Below are 15,427 nucleotides of genomic sequence, written 5' to 3' on the forward strand. Positions count from 1 at the left end.
ATGTCTTGAATGCAAAGCAAGATTAGCAGAATTAACAAAATGTCAGAGTGAAATATATGTTGAGCCCAAGACAATTTAGGAGATTAAAAATAAATTTTTGACATGGTGGTGGAGGTTGGTCCAGAACCCACATTGATGCACCAGCAGTGGTAGCACTGGGTGGTGGTGACAGAACAGCAGAAACTTCAGGAGCTCTCAAGCCAGAGGTGGTAAGTGGACCTGAAAACTGGCCCCAAAGAGAAACAGATTAAAGGGGATTCTGGGAGTGCATTGGACAAAGGACCAGTCAATATTTGATAATTCCATTACCTATACCTACTTCTGAATCATAGTTTAAGGGTGGAGAAGAATACTTTCAGTCAAGAGAGAGTAGGAGTCATCAAGAGCAGTATAATTTTGGTATAAAGGGATCAGGCACCCTGAGGAATGGTATCATTTCAGATCCCAAGGGAGCAGGGTCCTGAGGAGCAGTATTGATTGCAATACTAAAATATTAGAATACCCACAAGGATAAAGATCATAGTGCAGATGAGAAGATAAGTGATCACATCTCTCCCCAGATCATACTACCTCAGAAGTACCAAAATTTCCAACCCCCTAGAATTAGCTTTGAAAATAACAGCAAGAAAAAGTCTGAAGTTTGAGACGGTGCCACTCCCCATGCTATGTCAGGAACAGAGCCCAAGTTAGACATGCATTTTAAAATCAAGAAACAGGGTGTACAAATGAGCAACTGACAAAAAATAACCTGACCATAAAAAGCCAATGTGATGACAAGGAAGATCAAGACACAAACTAAGAAGAAGACAATGAAGTTAAAACAACTACAAGCAAATCCTCAAGGAACAGATGTAAATTAGATAGAAACCCAACAAGAATTCCTAGAAGGAATAAAGCATACTTTTAAAAATCAAATAAGAGTAGTAAAGGAAAAATTAGGTAAAGAAAGCAAAGAAGAAAATTATGAAAAGAAAATTAAAACCTTGGTAAAAGAGGCACAAAAATTCCAAAGAAAGTTAACACATTAAAAACAGAATTGGCCAAATGGGAAAAAAAAGTTCAGAAATTCACTGATGAAAATTAAGTCATTAAAAAATAAATTTGGCAAAATGCAAAAAAGATAAAAAAGCTCACTGAAGAATTTTTTAAATAGAATTGGACAAGTGGAAACTGTTGTTGTTCATCCTTCATTCTTGAAGAGGACCATGACATCAGGGAGATGATCCCATTGACATGCAAGTGAATTGGATTTAAGTGAGGGAGAGCTGTGCAAAGTTGCCAGCCCTTACTTTCTCCTCTGTAGCCATATGAGTCCAGTGGCAAGATATAGATCAGGGCAACTGGAGATGGCCCTGGATGCACTGAGGAATTTAAAAGACTTCACAAAACAGCAAGAAACAAAAAAAGTCAAAAGAATTTAAAAAAAAAGTAAGAAAAGCTATGATATTTAACTGGAAAAAAATGACTGAACTGGATAATAGATTTATGAGAAATAATTTAAGAAGTATTAGATTACCTGAAAACCGTAATTAAAGAAACAGCACAAACACCATATTTCAAGAAATAACCAAGGCAAACTTCTCTGATATCTTAGATCCAGATGGTAAAATAGAAATTGAAAGTATCCAACAATTACCACTTGAAATAGATGCTAAAATGAAAACCCAAAGTAATATTATACCTAAATTCAAGAGCTCCCAGGTAAAAGAGAAAATATTTCAAGCAGCCAGAAAAGAAACATTCAAATATCATGGAGTCAGTAAATTACTGTAGCTATCCCATATTTACCTCTAAACAACCAAACAAGTATAAAATAGTACCCCAGAACAAATCCTGAAACAGTGGAGCCATTGGAAAGACAGGGTGGAGTGGTCTTTTAGCCCAGGAGACTTGAATGATGGGCAAGAAAGTTCCACCTCACTCAGGTGAAAGGAGAGCGCATTCCAAGCCAGAAAGCATCACAACAAGCCAGCAGCAAGTCCCACCTAAGCAAACCAGTGGGAAATCCAGAACCCTTTGTGGTGGAGCAGGCAAACACCAATACCGGTACCCTTCACATGCCTTAATGTAGCAGCATACCCCAGCTCCAAGAACTAGCATATGCTTCAGTGCAGCCCAGGGCAAACAGGCATCCTCCATTGGCTAGACTTCCATGAGCTTCTATGTAGCTCAGGAGATATGCAGAAAAATACCACAGATCTCAGCACATGCTAGATACCACCACTAGGACCCCAGCTCAGCATCAGGTAAACTGCCAGGCCCTTCAAGCCTCAAGCAGTGCCAGCTAACCCTCACCATGCATCATCAACACAGTACTAGACACAAGGGTCCCATGTGGGCCTCAAGGCAACATCAGTGCAGCATGAAGCAAACAGCCAGCAATTGTAAAAATGCCTCATGAGTAAAACAACTGACTTGGAAAATAGATCCAAAATGGACAGTATCAGAATAATCAGATTACCTAAGGGCCATAATCAAAAGGAGGACTTAGATAGCATTATTCAAGTAATTATCAAGGAAAACTGCTCGGATGTCCTGGAACAGAGGGGAAAATAGACATTGAAAGAACTCACTTGTAACCTCAGGAATGAGATTTAAAGAAAAATACTACAAGTGGCTAGGAAAGTAAAAACCAAATATCAAAGAGTCATAATCTGTATCACACAGGACCTGGCAACTAAAACACTATAAATTGGAGATCATGGAACGTAATATTCTAGAAGGATAAGGAGCTAGAACTAAAACCAAGAACTGCTTACCCAGCAAAATTAAGCACAATACATCAAGGGAAAAAACAGCTATTCAATGAAGTAGAAAGATTTCCAGTCTTCATAAGGAAAAGAGCAGAACTAAACCAAAAATTTGATGTATAATATCAAGAGCCAAAAGAAACATAAATGGATAAAAATGGAAAGGAAAACAGAAGGGATTCAGTGGAGCTAAATTGTTTACATCCCTACATGGAAGATAATACTTGTAATACTTAGAAATTGTATCACTAACAGTATAGATAGAATGAATACACAGACAATTTGGGGATAAGGTGAATTGGAGAGAATGACATAAAAAATTTAAGGGAGTACAAAGGTTGCAGAAGAAAGGGAGAGGTAAAATAGGGCAAATTATCTAACATGAAGATGCAAGAAAGACCTTTTACAGTGGAAGGGAGAATTGGATAGGCATCACCTGAACATTACTCTCATTAGTATTGGCTCAAAGAGGAAGTAGTATACACAATCTCTTGAATACAGAAATCTACCTTACTCAACAGGGAGGTAGGAGGGGAGGAGATTAAGTAAAGGCAAGGGGTGGTGGAGCCTGACGTAAGATAGGATAAGTTGGAGGAAGTGGTAGACAGAATCAAAACCCTGGTGAGGAAAGGTCAAAGGAGAGGGCAAGGAAGAGGGAGAGTAGAATGGAGGGAAATACACAGGTAGTAATCAAAACTGAATGTGGGAACAGCAGCAGACATGAGGGTAGATTAAAAAAAATCAGAATCCTACAATATGTTGCTTACAAGAAACACTCTTGAAGCAGAGAGACACACAGAATAAAAGTAAGGGTCTGGAGAAGAATCTGTTATGCTTCACTTGAAGTAAAATAGCAGGGGTAGAAATCCTGATCTTAGACAAAGCAAAAGCAAAATAGATGTATTTAAGAGTGATAAGGAAAGAAACTGCATCTTGCTAAAAGGGATTTTAGACAATAAAGCAATCAGATCGGAAGGGTGAGGAATACCCTACCTCACCATCTATGGTGAGAAGAATTCATGACCAAACAATAAATACGAAGCATTATGAAAGACAGAATAAATAATTTTGATCATTTTAAATTGAAAAAACTTTTTTACAAACAAAACCAATGCAATAAAAACTAGAAGGATAGTAGAAAGCTGGGAAGAAATCTTTGCAGTAAGTGTCTCTGATAAAGGACTCATTTTTCAAATATATAGAGAACTGAGTCGAATTAAAAAGAATACAAGCCATTTACCAATTAATAAATGGTCAAAATGTATGAAAAGGTAGCTTTCAGATAAAAAAATCAAAGATATCTATAGGTATATGAAAAATGTTTGATTAGAGAAAGGTAAATTAAAACAACAAAACTGTCCATACCCTTTGATCTAGCAACAGCACTGCTAGGTTTGTATCCCAAAGAGATCATAAAAAGGGTAAAAAGACCTACAAGTGCAAAAATATCTGTAGCAGCCATTTTCATGGTAGCAAAATATTGAAAATTGAAGGTGCATCCATCAATTTGGTAATAGCTGAACAAACTATGATATATGAGTGTAATGGAATACTATTGTGCAATAAGAAATGATGAATGGGTAGATTTCAGAAAAAAATGTAAAGAAATATATGAATCAATGCAAAGTGAAATGAGCAGAACCAGGACAACATCCTACATAGTATCAGCAACATCTTGTGATGATCAACTATGAATGATTCAGCTTGTCTCAGCAATACAATGATCTAAGACAAGGACAAAGGACTCATGAATTAAATGCTATCCACATCCAGATAAAGAACTGATGGACTCTGAATTCAGAGTGAAGAAAAAATTTTCCACTTTGTTCTTTCTTATGTTTATTTTTCTTTTGAACTGTTTCTTCTTTAACAACCATGATGAATATGTAAATATGTTTTATATGATAACACGTATAAACTACATCAAACCACATACAATTTTCAGAAGACTGGAAGGGAGGGAGGGATGAAAGGGAAAATTTTTGGAACTCAAAATCTTGTAAAAATAAATGGTAAATTTTTATTTGTATGTAATTGTGGGAAAACATAAAATACGATTTAAAGATTATATATATATATACATATATATATATACATATATATATATACATATATATATATATGTATATATATATATATGTATGTATAGGCTCAAAGAGGGAATACTATACACAATCTCTTAAATATACAAAATATACCTTACTCAACAGGGAAGTAGGAGGAGAAGAGATGAAGTAAAGGTGGATGGTGGTAGGGGCCTTACATAAGATAGGACAGGTCAGGGGAAGTGGTAGACAGAAAAAAGAATACATATAGATATATATATCTATATATATCTATATATAGATATATATAGATATATATATAGATAGATAGATACATACATACATACATACATACATACATACATATATATACATGTATTTAATGAAATACAGGAGTTTCAAGCATTCCTGATGAAAAGAAAGGAACTAAATAGAAAATTTGAATTTCAAATAAAAGACTCAAGAAAACCACAAAAAGGTAAGCATGAAAAAGAAATCATAACAGATCCAGTAAGCTTAATATCTTTTCATTTCATTATGGGAGGATGATATATTTAACTTTTAAGAGTTTTTATCATTGTTAGAGCAGGTAGAAGGATTCCACATACAAAGAAGGGGCAGGAGTGAGTTGATTATATTGGAATTCTGTTAAAAAAAATTTGAAAAGCAAGAAAGAGGAATGCATTGGGAGAAGGAAAAGACAGAGGAGGAAGGGGAAAAAATTAACTCAGAGCTTTTGCTGTGGAGGAGAAAATGAGGAGGTGGGCAATTTTGAATCTCCTTCACTATTAAAGTGGTATGGAAAGGGAATATCGTTTACACAAACACACACAAAAACACATTCATGCTTAATTGATAATAAAAATCTTTCACTCAATAGGGAAGTGGAAGGTGAAGGGAATAATGGAAAGGGGACAAATGATAAAAGGGAGGGTGGTTAAAAGCAGTAAGTCATCAGAAACAAAACAGATTTTAGAAGAGAACTAAATAAAAAGAGAGAAGGATAAAGAGAAGAAAATTGGATGGAAAGAAATGTGCAGTTAGTTATCATTAACTGTGTATGTGAATGGGATGAAGATAGCAGAATGGATTAGAAACTAGAATCCAGCAATATGTTGTTTATGAGAACCAAATTTGAATGACATAGAGTTATAATAAGGGGCTGGAGAAGAATCTATTAAACTTCAGTGGATATAATAAAGATAGGGGTAGCAGTCATGGTATCAGACAAAATAAAAGTGAAAATAGAAATAATTAAAAAAGGATAAGCCCAGAAATAATACTGTATAAAATGCTCTAAGGAAAAGTAATTGCACTAATAAACATAAATTCACCAAATAACACAGGTTACAGATTCTTATAAGGAAAATTTAGATGAATTACTAGTGAAAATAGATAATTGGTCTCTACCAGTGAAGATCTCAAACTTCCTCTATGACCTATATAAATCTAACCATAAAGTAAGAAGAAAGAAGTACATAGGAATAGAATCTTAGAAAACTTAGATATGATAGACCTCTGAAGGGAAAAAAAGAATGGGAATAGAAAGAAATATATCTTTTCCTCAGTTGTACATGGAAACTTCAGAAAATTTACCATGCATTTGGGCATGAGAATCTTAGAAACAAATGTATAAATATTAAATTTGTCCTTTTCAGACCACATTGCAACAAAAATTATGTTCAATACATTGTTGTGGAAGAGTAAATTAAATATTAATTAGGCATTAAATAATTTAACACTTATGAATGAGCACAGCAACAATTGAGCAACATAACAGAATGTGTAAAATGTAGCCAAAGGATACTTAAGGTAAAATATATATAGTTAAGTATGTACATCAATAAAAGAGAGAAAAATCATATAATATATGAAAATATTTGGCATTCAACTAAAACACACACACACACACACACACGCATAGCAAACAAAAAAATGAAACAGAGACAGCTAGGTGGCTAGATGGTACAGTGGATAGAGCACCAGCCTTGGAGTCAGGAGGACCCAACTTCAAATCTACCCTCAGACACTTCACATTTACTAGCTGTGTGATCCTGATTAAGTCATTTAACTCCATCTCCAAAAAAAAAAAAAGGAAAAAATATGACAAATTAGAAATTCCTAATTAAATACCAACATGGAAATCACAAAAATAGAAAATAAAAAAGTTTTGAAATTGAAAGTGAGAACAAATACACATTGAACTAATAAAACCAGGAGCTCTGTTTATTAAAAAAAAATCAAAATTCTAGACTAATCCTTCATGTTATTAAAAAGAAAGAAGAAAACCAAATTATCCATATCAAAAAAATGAAATGGATGAATTCACCACCAACAAAGATGAAATTAAAGCAATCATTACAAGTAATTTTGCTCAATTTTATATCAATAAAACTAACAGTCTAAATAAGATGAATGAATTTTTACAAAAACTGCCTAGAATTAGAAGTTTCCAAAATTGTTTGTCTTACTCCTCCCTTTAAAAAAAAAATCATTCAGTGCCCTCCCCCCCGGAAATCTACTTTCCTTAACCCGTTAAACATTTTTTTTAATTTACATTATTTTTTTTCAGTAAAAGCTTTTATTTACAAAACTAAACAACTTGGAAAATGACTAGTAATTGTTGCCATACTCCTAGAGTACTGTAATAATAATATTGCCACATTCCTAATTTAATGTTTCCAAAATATTTTATATGAGCCAATACTTCAGAAAATTATTAGAACTTATCCCATTAGTATTTTAAAACACAGTAAACTTTTTTCCCCTCTGTTGCCCTTTGGTAAGTTGGGACAACCAGGAAAATTGTATGAAAGATTCAGAAAGTTGGTGACTCTGGGTATTCAACACTGTCCTTCAATTTCTCTATTTCTTCATCTGTTTCTATACTGCTTGTCAGTTCTGCTTCCTGATCATTGTTTTCATGATCTCTTTTAAGAGACTGATTATGAGTTTGTAACAGTCATGCTTTCTTGAGTGGTCTTTGGTTGTCTAAGTCAAGAGATTGACTCTTAACTCCACATCTTGTTTTGTCATCTTCTGGAAAATCAGGGCTTTCCAGCATCAGAATTAATTCACTCACTACATGGAGTTTATGGTCAGTGGTACAGCAGTTTCTAGAAATCTGCCTGCCTTTCAAACACACAATACATGAATGAAGAAATCCACAGTTTGGGAAAAATGTCTGTAAAGCTTGACAGAGAAGAACATTCTCTTCTGTTTCCAAGTCATGGTTTGTTACTGCTGATACTGCAAGTTCTTCTTTTAGTCTATTTATATCCTTTATTAATTTTTCTACTAATTGCTCACTGTCTAATACTTGAGTGCATATTTCCTTTAATTCCTCTTCTACAGTGGCACAGAGTTCACTTACCTTCTGGACTTCCATCTTCCTTAAAAAGCTCTGACCTATGTGGATGGACTGTTCGGCCAAAGGTAGTGGACATACAGGAGTTCAGCACGGTCTTATATCCTTGTGGCTCTGACATACCTAAGTTGGTTACCACTAAAGGCACTTTATGGAAAACTCCCTCCTGAGGTGTATGTAAAGCATGATCCAACCTATGAGTGGAGCAGATTTCTGTGGCTATTCTTGGTGTTAGTAACAGAAAAACAAGGCCTTGATTTGAAAGATGTTCTTGTAAATTTTTGTGAAGAATCCTCTCTTGAAATGTCATCACTTGGTCTGAATTGTGTCTGAATTTGTACCATCCAATAACATTCTTTTTGCAGCATGGAATAATCTTCTTCAGCTCCTGCTCATTTACTTTACCGATTGAGTTATAAAAGCTGAAGAGCTGATAGCATGGAATGTACCTTTGTATGTCAATTGTATAAACAACTTCAACATCATTCAATTGAGAGTCTGCAAAACTGTTCTTGGCTTCATGTTTCACCTCCCCAAGGACAAAACCTTCCCCAAGATCATTGCCGATGTCCTCTCACCTTCCATGATTCCATCCAGTCCCGGCCTCGGACATGCAGCTGCCTCATGCACTAATTTGTATTATTTCAAAAAATATGTAAAATGTACATATATATATGTATATATATACATATATATGTATATATATGTATATATGTATATATATATATACATATATATATGTATATATATATGTATATATATATGACACATCTTAAATTTAATAGTATATTGTAAATTTGTGGGTTTTTTCCTGCATTGAAATTTTGATGACACAATATTATGTCATGTAACTATACAGTATTATATTGTAAACAAGTCTTTAAACACACATTTTCTTTCTGATGAATGCTGGACTTCCTGACAATTTGTGACATGCTCACCTGCCAACATGTGATTGTTAAGACCTGTCAACAGACTTGACCACTGATCAGTTATAACTTGCATTTTGTGTTTTCATTTGAAAAATAATGTAATCACTATGACTTCAATTCTGTTACACAGCAGATGAGAAATGTCTGAATGTTTTTTCAAAATCTTCTCTTCTCTTCTTATGTTTCCAAAAGCCCCTTATTTTTATTTAACACCTTTCAATTGCACCTGAGGCTTCTACCACCCTCCCAGGATCATTCCAGCACCCCACTGGGGTGCTCTCTTTGAGAACCTAAACCCTAGATTAACAGAAGGGGATATCAATACTTAAATGAACCTGTCTTAGAAAAATAAATTGAACAAATGATAAGTGATCTGCCGAAGAATATCCCCTGGGGTCCGATGAATTTAAAAGGGAACTCTACTAAACATTAAAGAAATAATTAATCCCAGAACTATATAAACCTTTGGAAAATATAGACAAAGAAGAGGTCCTACTAAATTCATTTTATAGCACAAACAAAAACAGAGAAAGAAAATTATACAACAATTTCCTTAATGAATACCAATGTAAATATTTTTAAAAATAAAATGCTAGCAAGGAGATCACAGCAATTTATTACAAAGACAATGCATTATGACAAGGTGGAACATATACTAGCAATGCAGGCCTGGTTAAATAATAGGAAAACTATAAGCATAGTTGACTATATCAATAAAAAAGAACAAAATTATATGAATATATATCAATAGATGCAGAAAAAGCCTGTGACAAAATACAAAATCCATTCCTATTAAAAACACTATAACTCATAGGAAGAAATGGAGCCTTTCTTTAAAAAGTAAGTAATTAAGAAATAATAGTAAATAAGAAATTGAAAGAATGCACTGATCACCTCCTGAAAGAGATCCTCAAAGGAAAACTCTTAGAAATATTGTAGCCAAATTCCAGAGTTCCCAGGACAAGGAGAAAATATTGCAAGCAACCAGAAAGAAGCAATTCAAGCATTGTGGAAACACAATCAGAATAACACAAGATTTAGCAGCTTCTACATTAAGGGACCAGAGGGCTTAGAATATAATATTCCAGAGGTCAAAGGAGATAGGATTTCAGCCAAGCATCACCTACACAGCAAAACCAAATATAATCCTTCAGGGGGGGAAATGGACATTCAGTGAAATAAGGGACTTTCATGCATTCTTGATGAAAATACCAGACTCAAGTGAAACATGAAGAGCTAAACAGGAAAGAGAAATCATAAGAAAAGTATTAAGGTTGAACTGTTTACGTTACTGAATGGAAAGATAACTCACAAGTTTGTCAGTATTAGGGTAGTTTGAGGGAAAAATAAATGTATGTAGATACATAGACAGATAGATAGACAGATAAATAGATAGATAGATAGATAGATAGATAGATAGATAGATAGATAGATAGATAGATAGATAGATAGAGGGAGGGCACAGGGTGAGTTGAAGATGAAGGGGTGATATCTGGAGAATAAAATTAAGAGATGAGAAAGGATTATACTGGGAGAAGGAGAAAGGAGAGGTAGAATGGGCTAAATTATCTCACATAAAACAGGCAAGAAAAGGCTTTTACAATGAGGGGGAGATGGGGGAAGAAGAGAGGGAATAAGTGAATCTTATTCTCACAGGATTTGGCTTAAGCAGGGAATAATATACACACTCAATTGGGTATGGAAATCTATCTTCCCCTACAGGAAAACAGGGGTGGGGGGAAGGGGCAAGAGAGCAGGAGGATGATAGAGGGGAAGGCAGATTGGGGGAAGAGGTAGTCATAAGCAAACACTTCTGAGGAGGGACAGGGTCAAAAGAGAGATTAGAACAAATGGAGGTAGGATAGGATTAAGGGAAATACACTTAGTTTTTAAAAACATGACTATTATGGAAATGTTTTGCATAACTACACATGTATAACCTGTATTAAGTTGCTTGCCTTTTCAGTGAGCATGGGTGGGGAGGGAGGAAGGGAAAATATTTTGCAACACAAAGTTTTAAAAACACCTGTTAAAATAATTTGCTTTCACATGAAACTGGGAAATGAGAAATACAGGAAATGGGGTATAGAAATCTATTCTACCCTATAGGAAAATAGAAAGGGAAGGGAATAAGAGAAGGAGGGAGAGATAAAAGGGAGGGCAGATTAGGGGAAGGGGTATTCAGAATGTATGCCATCTTGAGGTGGGGGGAGGGGTGAGATGGGGAGAAAATTTGGAACTCAAAATCTTGTGGAGGTGAATGTTGAAAACTAAAAATAAACAAATTTTTTTAAAAAAAATTTAAAAAGGGAAAAAAACACTAGCAAGATCACAGAAATTTATTATAAAGACAAGGCATTATGAGAAGGTGGAAGATATATCAGCAATGCTGGCCCAGTTTAATAATAGGAAAACTATAAGCATAACTGACTATATCAATAACAAAAAGAACAAAATCATATGAATATATATCAATAGATGCAGAAAAAAGCCTTTGACAAAATACAAAATCCATTTCTATTAAAAACACTAAAATGCATAGGAAGAAATAGAGCCTTTGTTAAAACAATAAGTAGTTTCAACAAGGATAAACTTCAAGATTTCCAAAGAAGATCAGGGGTCAAGTAAGGATATTGATTATTATCCCTATTACTCAATATTTTAATAGAAATTCTAGCTATAGGAATAAGAGAAGAAAAAGAAATTGAAGAAATTATAATAAGCAGTGAGGAAACAAAACTATCTCTCACTGATGAAGTGATGGTAAACTTAGGGAACCCAAAAAACCAACTAAAAAGTTAGCTGAAACAATTAAAAGCTTTGGCAGAGTTGCTGGTATAAAATATACCCACACAAATCATCAGCATTTTTATATACTACCAGCAAAACCTGCAGCAAGAGATGGAGAAATTCAGTTTAAAAACACGGCAGACAATGTAAAATACTTGGAAGGCTACCTGCCAAGACAAACCCAGGTATTATGTGCAAACAATTTCAAAACAATTTTCACACAAATAAAGATAGATCCAAACAATTGGAGAAATATTAATTGCTCATGGGTAGACTGAGCCAATATAATTAAAATGTCAAGTATACTCAAGTTATTATACTTATTCAGTGCCATATAAATCAGACTAATGAAGAATGATAGTATGAAGCTAGAAAAAATAAAAACAAAATTCATCTGGAAGAACAAAAGGAGAAGACTATCAAGAGAATCAATAAAAAAATAAAGGAAGGTAGGCTAGCAGTATTAGATTTCAAATTATATTACTAAATGGTAATTATCAAAACTATCTGGTTCTGGATAAGAAAAAGTGTACTGGATCAGTGACATAGATTAGGTACACAATATATAATAGTAAATGACATCAGTAATATAGTGCTTGTCAATCACAAAGAGCCAAACTTTTGGTGTATGAACTCACTATTTCACCAAAATTTCTGGGAAAACTGAAAATAAAGTTTGAAAGAAATTAGGCATAGAACAACAATATACACCAAATACCAAGATGAAGTCAAAATGGATAATTGATTAAGACATACATGATATAATAAGTAAATTAGGGAAGCATGTAAACTGTACTTCTAAGAACTAGGGAAGAGTTTATGACAAAACATGAGACAGAGAAGATCACAGGAAGCAAACTGGATACTTTGGTTACATGAAATTTAAAAGCTTTTGTTGCTAAAATTAGGAGGAAAACAAAACTGGGAAAAATTTAGCAAGTTTCTTTGATGAAGATTTCATTTCTCAAATAATTGGGAAGCTGAGCCAAATTTATAGGATGAAAATAACAACAACCAAGAAACAGACAAAGAAAAGCCATTCCCTACTTGATAAATGTTCAAAGGTTATAACAGTGAATTTTAAGAAGAAATCAAATATGTGAATATTCACATAAAATGCTCTAAATCAATATTGACTAGAGAAATGCCAGTTAACTCTGAAGTGCAAATTCATGCCCATTAGATTGATTCACATGACAGAAAAGGAAAATGACAAACAATTAAAGAGCTGTGGGAAAAATCAGAACGCTAATGCATTGTTGGTGGAGTTGTGAACTAGTGTAGCCATTCTGGAGAAAAATTTGGATCAGTACACAAAGAACTGTAAAATTGTGCATACCCTTTCACCCAGAAATATCACTACTAGGTCTGTATCTCAGATCAAAGAAAAAGGGAAAAAGGGACCTATTCATACAAAGTTTTTTATACCATCTCTCTCTCTCTCTCTCCTCTCTCTCTCTCTCTCTCTCTCTCTCTCTCTCTCTCTCTCTTTTGGTGGCAAAGAATTGGAAATTGAAGGGATGCCTTCATTTTAGCAATGGCTGAATAAGTTGTGGTATATGATTGTGATGGAATACTATTGTGCTGTAAGAAATAATGAGCAGGATTGTTTCTGAAAAACCTGGGAAGCCTTACATGAACTGATTCAAAATAAAGTGAGCAAAACCAGGAGAAGATCGTACACAGTAATAGTAATATTGTAAGGATGATCAACTTTTAAAAACTTGGCTATCCTGATAAAGACAAAGATCCAAAAAAGGAAGCATGGTGAAAAATTCTATCCACCTCCAAAGAGAAAACTCATGAACCCTGAATTCAGATTGAATCATACTTTTCTAAAGTTTCTTTTTCATATTTTTTCCCTGTTTTTTTTTCAACTTGGCTAATATGAAAATGTTTTGCACAATTTCACATGTATTTGTTGCTGCTGTTCAGTCTTTTTAGACACATTTCATGTCTGACTGTTTATGACCTCAGTGCAGATGATTGTTTGCCATTTCTTCTTTCACATATATAAGCAATATTAACTTGCTTCTTTTCTAAAGGAAGCAGTAGAGCAGTAGGGAAAGAGAGAATTTGAAGCCAAAAATTTAAAATAATGAGTGTAAAAAAATTTACATGTAATTGGGAAATATTTAATGAAATAAGTAAAAAGTATTAAAAAGAAAATAATATGTAGAAGACAGAGGAAACAAATTAAAAAGGGAGCCAGGCAATTCTGTTTCAAATGCAATATGCACAAAAGTACAAACTCTGCCTAATAAAATGTAACTGTTTTCTCTTTTTACTTGCCTTGCATATTGTAAATTACATGGTTCATAATAAAAATTAAACGGACAAAAATAAATTATTTATTGCTATTTTAATCACTAATTACATCAATTGAGGTAAGGGAGTTTTATTTCCATGGAAAAATTTGTGGAGTTCCTGGTTAAACATTATCCAAAAATGGATTAATGAATATTTTTATAGCTGTTCTTCTAGACCTTGGCTAGTTTAGTCTTTTATAAGCAGATATTCATATGTAATCTATGTGTATATCCTTTTTTATGTATTTTAGTCATAACAATTTTTAAAAAGCCATTTCAAAGTATTGCAAAGGATTGATATAATTCCTGCTTCCTATTTTTTGACTTGACTTTACCTTTTTAATGGCTTTTTAGAATTTTGACTTTAAACTTGACATTGAAATAGAAAGCTATTGAAATCAAATAAGTCAATATTACTATTTAGTCTTTGTTTTAGCAAATGGTGTCTCTTTGTGATTATGTGTGGGGAAGGGCTGCAATTATATCCAAGATAATGGATAACATTAAAAGCTTAAATTATTAGTGGCTTTCAGTTATCCACCTTCCCCTTATTATATTATTCCCCATAATACAGATTTCAATGATTTTAATTCTGAAAGTAAAACAAAGATCTGAAACCCTTTACATTTGAATTAATTTATGCCAAAAAAAGGTTTTATTAGATTTGATTTTGTCCCATTGTTAAACAGTAGGTATAATATTTGAAAAAATGCATCTTCAAAATCCTAAGTCTTGTAGGAGTTATTTTTTATCTTATCAAAGTGTTTTTTTAGTTTTTTAACTACCACAATATTATGGTCACATTTTAAAATTTATTTTCAAATAGTATAACTAACAAATGTCCAATAAAAACATACTCTTTATTTCTGGGGGATAAACACAAAGTAACAAGGTTACATTAGAAACAATACAAATGAATTATTTTGGCCCTGTTACCAAAATGCTATAGTGTTTTATTTAATTGAATAACTTTGAAAATAGGGTCAAAATAATGTAAAATTACCCATGTAAAGTACAAAAGGAAATAAGGAATCAGTTGCTACTGCTCAGAAATTTTACTCTTCTTATTCCAAAATCAAGTAGAATCTTATGACCATTAGGGCTATAAGTTTTCTAATACAGCACATATAAAAGTGGCTAGATGCATTTTTCCCAATTTTGGAATAAGATAATGTTATTGAGGGAGTATGGGTCCTGAATATTACATATAATGTCAGATTTGTTTGAAAGGTTA

At 33.5% G+C, this 15,427-nt stretch overlaps 1 pseudogene; it reads right to left on the reverse strand.

Moving 5' to 3' along the window:
- Window positions 1–7,613: 7,613 nt before the first annotated feature.
- The window catches only part of LOC110217935 (BRCA1-A complex subunit Abraxas 1-like), a 44,870-nt pseudogene continuing 37,056 nt past the window's right edge, over window positions 7,614–15,427 (reverse strand).

The sequence above is a fragment of the Phascolarctos cinereus genome, unplaced genomic scaffold (genome assembly GCF_003287225.1).
Source record: "Phascolarctos cinereus isolate Bilbo 61053 unplaced genomic scaffold, phaCin_HiC Scaffold_5;HRSCAF=322, whole genome shotgun sequence".
In the NCBI taxonomy this organism is placed as follows: Eukaryota; Metazoa; Chordata; class Mammalia; order Diprotodontia; family Phascolarctidae; genus Phascolarctos; species Phascolarctos cinereus.